Here is a 15,860-nt window from a genome sequence, read left to right as displayed (position 1 = left end):
TGAAGGCGTAGTATGGAAAATTGGCAAATCTAAAGTAACATTCGAAGGGGATAACATAAAAAATTCATTTGGGTTGGAGAAACAGCTGGTCCAGATATCCTGGTACCGTAGGGCTATGGGAGCTCATTACCAAAAAACAACCAAAAAATTTTTCAGAAGATGATTATCAAAGTTACTCTGAAATTTTGACACTCTCTGATGCTTTGTACCAAAATAACGATGCCAGTCAAAAGCGTGTGAAATCGAGCAGCGGGGATAAATACAAAAATCTGATTAAACCTATCTGGAATCAACTAAAACCGGTAGTGGTATAATACAATACTTTACCTAAGGAATTTGTATGGGTAAACGATGTGAGAAAACTTATAGATAGGTTGCTTGTTATAGCAGGGGAGGAAAATGCTGGGAACAATAATTTCCATAATGAGAAAATGGGTATTGTAAACATGATTAGTGACAAATTAGCTAATTTTATTGTAAACGATCCTAAAGGTATAGGATACTTAATTAAAATTATCAATACTTTACCTCCTAAATTCTGGAATATATCAGAGGGTCGAGGTTTAGTAAATGATATTATTAATAAACTTCCGTTCGAGTTACACGTACCTGGTTACCAATATTGTGGTCCTGGTACAAAACTTGAGAAACGAATAGAAAGTGGGGACAGAGGTATTAATCCTCTGGATGCAGCTTGTAAAGAACATGATATTGCATACAACACACACAAAGATCTGAATGATCGTTATGTGGCTGATCAAAAACTGGAAGAGGCAGCTTTTGGAAGATTAACGAGCAGAGATGCATCATTGGGTGAAAAAATAACAGCGTTGGGTACAACCATTGCTATGAATACAAACCAAAAATTAGGGTGGGGTTTGTAATATAAATACCCTAAAAAATTATAATAATAACAACAACAACATGAAACCAAAAGGAGTTGTATACCAAATACCATATCACGATCTTAAAAATTTAAAACTTAATTCGATTTTAACTAAAAAACAACAAGAAAAGAAGAGACAATATATAGCCAAAGGAAATGGAATGAAATTATTACTCAGTACGACACAATTAAAACGATTGCAAAATACAAGAAAGAAAACACACAGTGGAGGATTCATATTCAGCATTCCAGTTATCCTGGCTGCATTGGGGGTAGTTGGGAGCTTAGCTGGGGGTAGTGTTGTTATTGCCAAAACTGATTGATTCGAAAAAAAATAAGGCAGAACTAGAAGAGCAAAAGCGTCATAATCTTGCCATGGAGAAAAAAATAGGCAAAGGTGTGAAGTCTAGAGCACTCAGAAAATTAAAAAAAAAGAAGAAGCTCTTACCAACCAAGACATTGAATCTTTAGTTAGAATATTTAAAATTAAACACTTCAGGGGGGGGGGGTTTCATGTCTGATTCTCTCCCTAAAGGTAGTCTTTACTCTCGAGAATGTGGCGTGGTGAATTTGGACAAGTCCGAAAATGTTGGTACTCACTGGATATGCTATTATAAACAAAATGACAGTGCTATTATTTCCGATTCTTTCGGAGGGATACCCCTACAGAATTAATTCGTTACTTAAACGTGTTAAAATTTATTACAACGACGATCGTATTCAAGATTTCGATCAAATTATATGTGGCCATGTTTGCATTACGTTGCTCAGAATTTTAAATAAAATACCAATCATCAAATTAAAAGATTTTCAAAAAGCTGTATTATATATTGAATATGTGAATTTTTCATCTCTCCAGCGAGACTTCGGTGTTGAGACTACATCTTCACGATGATATTATCTATCCAAAATCCATAGCTCTAAGAGCATTCTACAGTATGTATCTGATTCCGAATGTAACTAGCTACAACAATACTATATTAGTAGGTAATTTAAAAATATTATTACTCCCGGACAGTATAAGTTATCTACTTTACAATCTTAACTTCCAAACACTGTATTGCTGTCTCAAAATTCTGTAACACACAGACTAGACATTGTGTCTACTAATGAAACAGTGGACTTATCTACCATGCGAGAACTTTTAGGAATTGAGAACAATAGCAAATTAGAACCAGGTGTTAGGCACATAGGTAAATTTATACCAAAATTCTTAGCTATTGAGACACTGAATATTCACTGTAACATTGTCAAAAGTATGATTATCAAAGCAGAAGAAAATTCGATTGGCAGCCACAAGGAGACAGGTATCATTGCTACATTTAAACCGAATTCGGAATTTATGGAACCTATCTTCTAGTCTCCAATCCCACCAGTCTATTTCCCTGTTTCTATTGATACAGTTAATTACATAGAAATAACAATTACGAATGAGAAAAATGAAATCATCGATTTTGCCGGTGCTAATAGCACTGCGATAATAGAAATTAATATTTAAAGAATATTAATAAATACCAAAATGGAAAATGTTGAGAGTTATGAATTACAGTCCTTCCCTCCAAACAGAAAGACATTTTCAAATATGAATCAGCCCAATAAAGAGATACAGTATGACATCACGGTGGGGGACGGATTCATTCATCCACATAGATCAGATCTGTATATAAAATTTGATATTGTAAAACAAAGTAATGGTGAAGAATATCCCCTCCCCGGGGCTAATATAAAACTTATAGATAATTTTGTTCCATTCTTATTTTCTCAAATTGAAGTCAGAAAGCATGGTACAGTCATAGACAGGATTGATTGCCCTGGAATTACATCCACTACAGTGGGGACATTGAAACTGTCCAAATCAGAGAGTGCATATTATAAAGTTGGTGGGTTCGAAGCTGGAACAAAAATTCAAGCAAAAAGTCACACAGTACTGCTCCCCATGAGATTGCTATTTGGATTTTTCTCTGATTATAAAGAAATTATGTGGAAAGGTGGTTTGAGTGTCATATTTAGCAGAGCACCCAATGATCATAATGCTATCATGAGAAACAAAACTTTAAATGCAGATGGAACAGCTAATGAGGCTAGTTTACCCAAAGCTGCGAAATGTGTGATCCAGTCTATGGAGTTGCGAATGCCTATAGTTGAATATGAGTCTAATTATGCTCTCAAATACAAAGCCAACATTTTGAAAAATCCTCAAATTCCGATTCAATTTTATATATTATCAATGCATTCAGAAGTCTGTGGAAGGTAAATTTTTTTGAATTTGACCTTACTAATCAGTTTCAATCTTTACAATACGACATGCCAAAGTTTGTAGCTGTGTTGTTTCAGACAGGGAGAGATGACAATCAGGAAAAAGATAGCAGCCAGTTTGATAATTGTAAAGTTGAAAATGTGTATCTGAAGAATGGCAGAAATGAAGTATTTCCTCGTGAAAATTATAATTTAAACATTACAGAACAAGATTATTTAAAATTATATGAAGCTTATAGTGCATTTTAAAGAGTAACTGAAGGTAACATAGATATGTATTATAATCCAGATGAGTTCATAATTCACAGACCAATGTTTTTAATAAATGCGTCAAAAAGATAATTGGTAGTTATAAATGATCGAACTGATATTAAATTAGTATGTGAATTTCATGAAACTCTACCTGAAAATACAATATGCAGTACAATTTTAATCGTGGAGAAATCATATATTTATGATGTAAAAAATGAAAAAGTGATAGAAAAATTTTAATAGGAGAGAATATAATATATAAAAAATTAGACTACGTGTAGATTTTTTTGTTATTTTCAAAATTTTGGTTTGATGTTAGGTTTATTTTTTTTCACATGTGTTGATTGCAATTATTATTAACTTCTAAACTAAAGTGCCCCCAAGACAAAGTATGGATTCCACACTCGAGGATACACCTCTTGACGTCGTGTGGATCCAGGGCTATTTTTTTTTATTTTATTTGTTGTAATCTCATGGTTTGAGCTTTGTATTCTATTATCCTCTCGAAGTATCCTCGACTGTGAAGAAAGGCAATCAATATAATCCTGGAATGTTAGTTTGTTTTCCACGGTATCTTTGCACGTTCCTTTTGCTTTCTTCGTGACGCTGCTCTCTGTTCTGAATGTATACATCTTCGAACGCAAACCAGCGAACTCAACAATAATATCACCGTTACATTCATCTTTGAACTTACCGAGAACCTTCTTGTTGCAAGAAGGAATTCCAAATCTGTTAGGTTGAGGGTAGGAAGACATGTCGAAATACCCAAGCATGGAACAATGTTTAAGATCTTCGTAGAGGTTAGGTGTTTGTATGTCATAAATAAAACTATCGGTGTCTATGTACAAAGTTGACAGCTTATCATTATAGAAGGGTTTCATAATACAGGGTGTCCCACGAACGGCGCAACTGGGAATTAAGAGTGGCGTTACTTTGTAACCGAAACCTGTACATACATAAGTCATACACCAAATGTTAGCCCTGTCCAAGTAGATATTTTTAAATATAGAAACAACAAACGGGGTGAAGTGTTGTTCATGCAGTGTTGCCAAATGTAAGTGAAAGTGTAAATTAATTTTTCCACAAAGCATGGAAAATTGCATGTCAAACATTCGTACGGAAATTTGGACGTCAATTTCCACCTTGGGTAGGTGGACTACTTCGCAATCTATAGTTCAGAGAAGAAAACCGATCGTTTTCGCATATAGCCAATCCTGAAATGCCTCGTAAAGGCGTATCGGTCCAAATGGGTGTTTTAAAAAAAATATGAGGTACAGTAGCAACGCTGTTGATGTTTGAAGGCAACAAAAGGTGTGTTTAGTGATGGTCTATGACATGGAAACACTGGAAACAGGAAAAAAAGAAAATGAAAATTATGGTGAAAAAGTGTTACTTACCTACTCCTGGCAACCATGCAATGCGCGTAATAGGCAGTGTAGCTTTACAAAAGATGTTGAAAATGACAACCATTTTCCCTGAGGCATTCATCAACACCTTTTTTCATGTTGGAAGCAACTTTATGCAAGGTTGATTGGTTTATATTGTTAATGGCTGTGCAAATGTTTGTTTTTAGATCATCAAGTGTTCTTGGGTTATTAATGTAAACTGTTTGTTTCAAATAACCCCACAGAAAAAAATCTGGAGACGTCAGATCCGGGGAGCGACTGGGCCATACGTTTTTCCTTATAATGTGATCGCCAAAAAACTCTGCCAACATGTCTAAAGTTTCATTAGACGTGTGACATGCTGCGGAGTCTTGTTGAAACCAACGATCACGTTCATCACGTTCCAACAGAGAAATAAACTGTGTGATAAGGTCACGATAGTAGTGTATATTAGGCGGTTCAACGCAATACTTTGTAGGTATCCTCTTTTTTTATCAATTGAATATCACTTTTTGACATATTTTGACAATTTTTTGTCAACGTTTTAGCGTTTAGCGATGTTTTTAGTACAATTTTCAATTCAAAATTTTTTTTCCCACTCATACTTGGTAGGTATATCACGATCTTACGTGATACAACTTAACCTATTTTTTTTTTCTTACGATTTTTTAATTTTTTTACGATCCTAAGTGATATAACTTAACCTATCATTTTTTTTTATTTACGCACCGAACTAACCTACAAGGGATTCTGTTTGTTTTAATATTTTAAAGTTTTTTCACATATTTTATATAACAGTAGGTGGAATGCTTCGTTCTGGCTGCGTCCTTTGACCTATTTTTTATTTTACAATATTTTACACACTAAACTAACCTACAATGAAAGAAAAAATGGACAGAAAAAGCTCTGGCATCACTTTTTAAGCTATTTTTTACCCTATTACAAAAAGGAGAGAGAGAGAGAGAGAGAGAGAGGAGGACGAGTTAAACAACCGACAGTGTTGCCAACTCCTCACTCGAAAAAATCACCAAGGTTTTTTTTTTTTGGTCTAACCTAACCTAAAGCAAGGAGCTGGCAATGCTGCTTGAGGTGGAATGGGCGATTCTGGCTGGGCTCTTTGACCTATTTTTTATTTTACGACGTTTTATGCACTAAACTAACCTACAATGAAAGAAAAATGGACAGAAAAAAGCTCTGGCATTATTTTTTAAGCTATTTTTTATGCTAACTTGTTTTTTGACCTACATTTGAAATGACTTACGATATTTTCCTATAAGGCTGCCTCTCTCTCACTGTAAGGCCCCCCTCAGTGTAATCTACTACAACCTGCTAATAGGCTTCTGCTCTCAGCGTAATCTGTTTTACGGGCTAAACTAACCTACAATGAGAGAAAATTAGACAGAAGAAAAGCTCTGCCATCAGTTTTTAAGCTATTTTTTACCTTCTGCAAATCTTGCTCTTATGCTACCTCGCCTTTTGACCTACATTTGAAATGACTTATGATATTTTCCTATAAGGCTGCCCCTCTTTTATTGTAAGGCCCCCCCCCCTCCCCTCAGTGTAATCTACTACAACCTGCTAATAGGCTTTTGCTCTCAGCGTAATTTGTTTTACGGGCTAAACTAACCTACAATGAGAGAAAATTAGACAGAAAAAAAGCTCTGGCATCAGTTTTTAAGCTATTTTTTTACCTCCTACTCTTATGCTAATATTGCTCTTTGACCTATTTTTGAAATGACTTATGATATTTTCCTATAAGGAGGCTGTCTCCTCTTACTGTAAGCTCTCTCAGTGTAATCTACCACGACCTGCTAATAGGCTTTTGCTCTCAGCGTAATCTGTTTTACGCACTAAACTAACCTACAATGAGAGAAAAATGAACAGAAAAAGCTCTGACATTATTTTTTAAACTATTTTTTATCCTATTTCAAATGTTGCTCTTATGCTAACTCATCCTTTGACCTATTTTTTTTATTTTACGATGTTTTACGCACTAAACTAACCTACAATGAGAGAGAAAAATGAACAGAAAAAGCTCTGGCATTATTTTTTAAACTATTTTTTATCCTATTTCAAATGTTGCTCTTATGCTAACTCATCCTTTGACCTATTTTTTTTATTTTACGACGTTTTACGCACTAAACTAACCTACAATAAGAGAGAAAAATGAACAGAAAAAGCTCTGGCATTATTTTTTAAACTATTTTTTATTCTATTTCAAATGTTGCTCTTATGCTAACTCATCCTTTGACCTATTTTTTATTTTACGATGTTTTACGCACTAAACTAACCTACAATGAGAGAAAAATGAACAGAAAAAGCTCTGGTATTATTTTTTAAACTATTTTTTATCCTATTTCAAATGTTGCTCTTATGCTAACTTATTTTTTGACCTATTTTTGAAATGACTTACGATATTTTCCTATAAGGCGGCCGTCTCCTCTTACTGTAAGCTCCCTCAGTGTAATCTACCACGACCTTGTGCTCTCAGCGTAATCTGCCACGATGTGTTTTGTTTTTAAAACTCTTATGTGTGATCTTCTACAATATGTGTGTGTGTGTGTGTGATAATCAAAATTTATTTTTGTTAAGGAAATCTCTGGCCCCCTGCTACGACCTAACGGGACCTCTCCTACGATGTTTTGGGTCCCTGCTACGATGTTTTTCTGTAAAAATTGCTCCTCATGATCCAAAAATTGTATTGTAGTGGTATTTGAAATTGACTGTGGTGTGTGAAGGGGAAAAAATTTTTGTGTTCAGTGACCTATTTTTGAAATGATTTACAATATTTTCCTATAAAACTATTTTTTTTTTTACGATGTTTTTCTGTAAGGCAGAAATCATCTGTCAATGGGGCCTCAGTGTAATCTACTACGACCTAATACTAATTTTCTCTCTACGTTTCGTGCCTTATTTATTGTGCTGACGATGTTTTACAGCGCAGAAAAAAGCCGGTACGAGTAAATGTATTTTCTTGTTTTAACGTCATCAAGTGGGGTTGAGTGTTGCCAACCCACCCCAAGAAAATTTTACTTTTACAGACGAAGCTATCCTACAATTAGGAGTTGGCAACACTGACTAGTTGCTTCACAAACCTTTTGTTTTTTAAACATATGATATTTCACAGGCGAGGCTAACCTACAAGTTACAAGTTGACGGCGTAATCTTCTATAAGATGATAAGTATGCAATAAGATGAAGAAGATGCTAACTGGCAATAGCGGTGTCAATGTTTCCAGCTCTCTACCCCCCTCTCACCGGGCCTCCTCCCCTATGGTGCAGTGGCAGCCTTGTATTCAAGGGTTCGATACTTGCACAAGTGGTTCTTGAAACTGTAGGTCCAGCCCCGATTAGTCTTACTTACAGGGGGGCTTTTGTAATGCCACGGGAGCGAAAAAACATGCATACTTCTGTTTTTCCACATGTATGTATGTATGTAATGCGATTTGTGTGGGGGGCAAAATTTTGAACTTACGGCTTAATTAATCTGCATGAATGCTTAATGTTTGATTTTTTTATTTCTAGTTTGACATGAGATATGCACAATTTTTATTTTTTTGAAGTACAGTTAATATTACCTAGTTTGGGTTAAGCTGTAACATACAACTAGCGATCGACACGACCACCTGACACACAGACAGAGAGAGTGTGAGCAAATTCAAAGTGTGATCTATCGTGAACTAAACTAACCTCACTCACCCACCTACATATAGTTTTACAGGTAACTCAAAAAGCAGAAAGTAGTACATAGCATGACAGGTCGATCTATCGTAAACTAAACTAACCTTACTTGCCCACTCACATATAGCCTTACAGGTGACTCAAAGGCAGAAAGGCAGCTATATCACTTGTAAGGGCCAACACACAAGATCTATTGCAAACTAAATTAACCTACGACATAAGCCATGGACACATCTTCTAGATAGGGTATAAGCAACTTACCTCTTGCAATTGTATAACGGGAAAATTAACCTACAGCTGGCAACACTGTTTGAGTTGCTTTCGACGAGCCAAACTTATATTTTGCAAATAGGCTAAAGCTAATCTTCTACAGCTAGAAGCTTGAAACATATACTCTTGCAGATTATGCCAACTTACCTCATGTAAAAATATTACCTAGTACGGTTAAGCTGTGACATTCAACTAACGATCGACACGACTACCTGACACACATACGGAGAGAGTGAGACAGCTTATATGCAATATATTCCTACACATGTACTGGGTTTAAAAGGTAACTTGCAACAACTATTTCACTCACCCCCTATTAAAATTTCCTAACCTCATGTTTTTGATACTTGCTGCCAGAACATGGTGGTTTTAGACTGTAAATTCAACCCGATTATTCTATTTGTGCATGATGCCTGCATTTGGAATATTTTATTCTTGGCATACGGTATTTTGCGTGCTCCAGTAATTTTGTGCTTGATTCACGGAAGCTATGACGTGTATTTTCTGTTTTGCGAACATGCGAGAATCTTTCACAATAGATAATATATTGCAAGAGCGAGTTGTTTGTGTATATAAATCTAAATCTAGTTTTGGAAATGGACATGAATATAATGTCAAAAATTATTGCATAACTTAAAAACATTGATATTTATTGTACTAGCAAAGGTAAATGTGGAATGCCCTGCCCCCTCAGCTGTTAGGTTAAACACCATAAAAATTTTATTACTGATAGCAAGCATTCTCATATTGACAAAACAGATCTAGTAATGAGCTGTCTTGCAAGTCTCCCGAGTGAAGGAATATGATGCCACTATAAACTGTAAACAAGATATGCAGTCCCTTGCATGAGATGTACGAGGCTTATGAACCTCGACCTATAGAGTTGTACAATGGATGTTTTTTTTTAAGCATAGCGGTGTGTTTTTGCTTATTTCAATGTCATCGAGCGGGCATGTAAAGAAGGGGAGAGAAAAAAAAGAGGAGGAGGGGTTATAACGGATAATTCATATTTCGATTTTAATATTTTTGCTAGTCACGATTCACCTGCTATTTAGAAGGATACTGGACGATGGCTAAAAGCGAGTGAAGGAGAGAAATGTTATTTTTTTTTTTTTGATTGTGTGTGATGAAATAGTTTTAGATAATAATAGTAGGCTAATAGAATTGTAGAAAACGGCTGTATCGTGATGCGAGGCTGAAAGCAATTTCGAAAGCAGTCTCGGGCATCTTTGCGTTCAGCCAACAAGGAAAATGCACATGGAGGGTGCAACGGTATTGTCTATGGATGGTTTTTCTGAATAAACATACATATCAGTTTTTGCAGTCTCCAGATGGGACCGGAGCTTTTGTTTTGGTTGGACAAGGGGTTCAGATAAATGCATGGACATCAAAATAAAAGAAAAAAAATTTACTCCATTGCTCACATGTATTGAGTCTTCCAATAACATACCTTGCGGGGGCGTACCTACATGTATGCAAAATATAGTTAATGTCTTATTTCTCGAACCTGTGGTCTGTAGATTTGCTTTTGTTGGCAACAGAAACAGAAAAAATGCCACCATGTTATTGTATGCTGATATGGGTGTACTGTAATCATAACAATTTTTCTAGTTAAAAATCTATGTCGAAAAGCAATGTTGGGTGACTTGTCTGTGTTGGGTCTTATTAACAACTTCACAGCTGTACCTGCACAACTCATCGACTACAAGGCAACAATGTTAGGAAATGTGTGCATGGCTCCGAGAATACAATTTAAAATCACTAATGTGGCATGAACCCCCTCCACTTGTGTGTATTTGAATATGCGAAAATTAGACACTTTGAATAATCGAGGAGAACAATCACAAAAACAGCTTGCACCGGTATGACGTGTTCAAACTTCAGATGATTTTTGTTAATCTACAAAAGCCAAGTGCGAACGGAGATCACTACGAAAATTGGGAAAAAAGAAAGAAGCCAGGCTATTTCGGCTAATGGCAACAATGAGGATGAATAATGGTTGTTTTGATAAAATTGACGAAGTCAATATGCCTAGCCTAAAATAAAATTCAACAATTAATGTTAAACATTTGCCACTCTGAAATGGCGACGGCTATCATCATAACATCACTTGTTTCTGACCTGTCCATATTGGCCCTCTCTCTACCCCTCCATAAATTTGATTCGAAAGGTACAATCATTCCAGTTCTTGAATAAGACTCGCATATGCCCTCAGAAAAAAAACAAGAGAAGAAATAAATAAATCAAGTTATGTATATTCTTCATCCCCCAACTTTCTTCCCACAACACCGCACGAAGCCTCGAGTTTCGGATATTGTTGTTGTGCGACAGGATAGGATAGATGAACCGTATGTTTACCGAGGACCAGACGTAATCAAATATTTTTTTTTTTTGAAAAGATAGTTGAAGAGGTTGAGACCATTGGCAGCCTCTTATGTGAATTGAAACCAAAATGCTCTTATTATCCAGCGATGAACTTCATTCTCACAATAACATTGAAATGTGTCTGGTGTGCGATCAAAGGTTTCACCGACGAGAACCGGAAAGTAATTTCATCATAATTATTTTACCGGAAACTACATCGGTGGAATCTGTAACATAATGTATTCATGTATGTGTTTGACAATCATATATCACTTACTAGAACAATTTTCATATTGTTTTCACTACGTGAGATGATATTTTATTTATATTTACGATAAAATAGAGGTTTGGGTGTAATAACAGTTTTCATTAATTAATTTAGAGATGCATTTTTTATTTGTTGAGTTAATGATTAGGTTAATTTGTTATTTCTCGCGAAAAAAAAAGAGGGAACCACAGCTGAAAGAAAATACACAACTTGTATTATTGAGGTCAAGAGTTTGTTTTAACATCACTTTTTGCACACATAGGCTAATCACGACTCGGGATATGTTTAAAATGGAATCTGAAACATTGATTAGGCGACCTGACTGGAACTCGGAATAGGACACACTGATTACAAGACGTCGATATATTACCACTTGGTAAGAAATTGTAGTGTTTCAATTCACACACACACTCACAATTTAAAACAACTAAACTGATCGCAGGCCCAACTGGTGGCTGGCATACACAACTATCCATCCACCCGTCGTCTTCTGGGGTGTGTGTCTCGATGAGTGTCAACAACCTCTATTGTGAAGTAAAATCTGTAGGGGTAACATCACTCTCCAATTACAATGTTGGCAAACTTTCCAACTTCATCGTGAACGACGACAAAGGTATCGGCTACCTGATCAAAATTATCAACATGCTGCCTCCGAGATTCTGGAACGTTGCCGAAGGAAAGGGACTCGTGAACGACATCATCAACAAGTTATTTTTCGAGATGCATTTACTTGGCTACCAATACTGCGGACCGGGTACCAAACTCGAGAAAAGATTGGAGAGAGGAGACAAGGGTGTGAATCTGTTGGACGCGGCATGCAAAGATTACGATATTGCTTACAACACGCACACGAATTTGGATGCACGTCACGAAGCAGACAAGAAATTGGAGCATGTTGCTTTCAGGAGGGTCATGAGCAAAGATGCTTCTTTGCGAGAAAAAGTTGCAGCATTGGGCACTACCATCGCCATGAACACGAAACAAAAATTTGGATGGGGAATCCTACCTAGAGTTATCTTTAACTGGCAACGAGGTGATCTTGGTCAGCACGACGAACCCTCAGCCGTTATAGAAGATATCTGAAACCAGCTTACACCAGTCACTCATAGCTCCCCCAATTTTCTCACGATGGTGGGTTGCCACCGGCCCTATACGTAGGCCGAATAAATTCCGAGCAGAGCCGGATTCGAACCTATGGCGTCTCGCAGCGAACAATCTCAAGACGAGTGAACGCCGTAACTCGCTCAGCTACGGAGGACGACTCTCTCTCTCTCTCTCTCTACTTTTTCTCTAATTTTTATTATTATTGTTAAAATTAATTCAAGAGAAAATATATATTTTGTGTTGACATGGGAAATATGCAATAAAAAAATGCATGATCAATAGTTAAGGTCAAAATCTGAATAAACAGTGAGGGTGATACACGCAAGCTTCCAGGCATGTGATTTGCACAGAATTAAATATAAAATGAGAGATGGAAGGTTTTTGTTACTATTAGAATTTAAGTACGGAAAATATGTACAGCGAATGAATACTACGTTTGACTAATCGTGAAGATGAGTATTACAGTACGTTTTTTATCGTTCTTATATAAACGTTGAAACGTTTAAGAACGTATAAGAACGTTTACCGAAACGTTGAAACGTAGAGAGCTGGAAACATTGACACCGCTATTGCCAGTTAGCATCTTCTTCATCTTATTGCATACTTATCATCTTATAGAAGATTACGCCGTCAACTTGTAACTTGTAGGTTAGCCTCGCCTGTGAAATATCATATGTTTAAAAAACAAAAGGTTTGTGAAGCAACTAGTCAGTGTTGCCAACTCCTAATTGTAGGATAGCTTCGTCTGTAAAAGTAAAATTTTCTTGGGGTGGGTTGGCAACACTAAACCCCACTTGATGACGTTAAAACAAGAAAATACATTTACTCGTACCGGCTTTTTTCTGCGCTGTAAAACATCGTCAGCACAATAAATAAGGCACGAAACGTAGAGAGAAAATTAGTATTAGGTCGTAGTAGATTACACTGAGGCCCCATTGACAGATGATTTCTGCCTTACAGAAAAACATCGTAAAAAAAAAAATAGTTTTATAGGAAAATATTGTAAATCATTTCAAAAATAGGTCACTGAACACAAAAATTTTTTCCCCTTCACACACCACAGTCAATTTCAAATACCACTACAATACAATTTTTGGATCATGAGGAGCAATTTTTACAGAAAAACATCGTAGCAGGGACCCAAAACATCGTAGGAGAGGTCCCGTTAGGTCGTAGCAGGGGGCCAGAGATTTCCTTAACAAAAATAAATTTTGATTATCACACACACACACACACATATTGTAGAAGATCACACATAAGAGTTTTAAAAACAAAACACATCGTGGCAGATTACGCTGAGAGCACAAGGTCGTGGTAGATTACACTGAGGGAGCTTACAGTAAGAGGAGACGGCCGCCTTATAGGAAAATATCGTAAGTCATTTCAAAAATAGGTCAAAAAATAAGTTAGCATAAGAGCAACATTTGAAATAGGATAAAAAATAGTTTAAAAAATAATACCAGAGCTTTTTCTGTTCATTTTTCTCTCATTGTAGGTTAGTTTAGTGCGTAAAACATCGTAAAATAAAAAATAGGTCAAAGGATGAGTTAGCATAAGAGCAACATTTGAAATAGAATAAAAAATAGTTTAAAAAATAATGCCAGAGCTTTTTCTGTTCATTTTTCTCTCTTATTGTAGGTTAGTTTAGTGCGTAAAACGTCGTAAAATAAAAAAAATAGGTCAAAGGATGAGTTAGCATAAGAGCAACATTTGAAATAGGATAAAAAATAGTTTAAAAAATAATGCCAGAGCTTTTTCTGTTCATTTTTCTCTCTCATTGTAGGTTAGTTTAGTGCGTAAAACATCGTAAAATAAAAAAAATAGGTCAAAGGATGAGTTAGCATAAGAGCAACATTTGAAATAGGATAAAAAATAGTTTAAAAAATAATGTCAGAGCTTTTTCTGTTCATTTTTCTCTCATTGTAGGTTAGTTTAGTGCGTAAAACAGATTACGCTGAGAGCAAAAGCCTATTAGCAGGTCGTGGTAGATTACACTGAGAGAGCTTACAGTAAGAGGAGACAGCCTCCTTATAGGAAAATATCATAAGTCATTTCAAAAATAGGTCAAAGAGCAATATTAGCATAAGAGTAGGAGGTAAAAAAATAGCTTAAAAACTGATGCCAGAGCTTTTTTTCTGTCTAATTTTCTCTCATTGTAGGTTAGTTTAGCCCGTAAAACAAATTACGCTGAGAGCAAAAGCCTATTAGCAGGTTGTAGTAGATTACACTGAGGGGAGGGGGGGGGGCCTTACAATAAAAGAGGGGCAGCCTTATAGGAAAATATCATAAGTCATTTCAAATGTAGGTCAAAAGGCGAGGTAGCATAAGAGCAAGATTTGCAGAAGGTAAAAAATAGCTTAAAAACTGATGGCAGAGCTTTTCTTCTGTCTAATTTTCTCTCATTGTAGGTTAGTTTAGCCCGTAAAACAGATTACGCTGAGAGCAGAAGCCTATTAGCAGGTTGTAGTAGATTACACTGAGGGGGGCCTTACAGTGAGAGAGAGGCAGCCTTATAGGAAAATATCGTAAGTCATTTCAAATGTAGGTCAAAAAACAAGTTAGCATAAAAAATAGCTTAAAAAATAATGCCAGAGCTTTTTTCTGTCCATTTTTCTTTCATTGTAGGTTAGTTTAGTGCATAAAACGTCGTAAAATAAAAAATAGGTCAAAGAGCCCAGCCAGAATCGCCCATTCCACCTCAAGCAGCATTGCCAGCTCCTTGCTTTAGGTTAGGTTAGACCCAAAAAAAAAAACCTTGGTGATTTTTTCGAGTGAGGAGTTGGCAACACTGTCGGTTGTTTAACTCGTCCTCCTCTCTCTCTCTCTCTCTCTCTCCTTTTTGTAATAGGGTAAAAAATAGCTTAAAAAGTGATGCCAGAGCTTTTTCTGTCCATTTTTTCTTTCATTGTAGGTTAGTTTAGTGTGTAAAATATTGTAAAATAAAAAATAGGTCAAAGGACGCAGCCAGAACGAAGCATTCCACCTACTGTTATATAAAATATGTGAAAAAACTTTAAAATATTAAAACAAACAGAATCCCTTGTAGGTTAGTTCGGTGCGTAAATAAAAAAAAATGATAGGTTAAGTTATATCACTTAGGATCGTAAAAAAATTAAAAAATCGTAAGAAAAAAAAATAGGTTAAGTTGTATCACGTAAGATCGTGATATACCTACCAAGTATGAGTGGGAAAAAAAATTTTGAATTGAAAATTGTACTAAAAACATCGCTAAAACGTTGACAAAAAATTGTCAAAATATGTCAAAAAGTGATATTCAATTGATAAAAAAAGAGGATACCTACAAAGTATTGCGTTGAACCGCCTAATATACACTACTCACGATAAACTATTCCGTCAACTGTTGTGTTGAAAAAGAATGGACCGATTATTTTTCT

The sequence above is a fragment of the Lepisma saccharinum genome, chromosome 19 (assembly GCF_977018435.1).
Source record: "Lepisma saccharinum chromosome 19, izLepSacc3.1, whole genome shotgun sequence".
NCBI lineage: Eukaryota > Metazoa > Arthropoda > Insecta > Zygentoma > Lepismatidae > Lepisma > Lepisma saccharinum.
The sequence above is the reverse complement of the archived record's forward strand: the minus strand, read 5'-3'. Positions refer to the sequence as shown.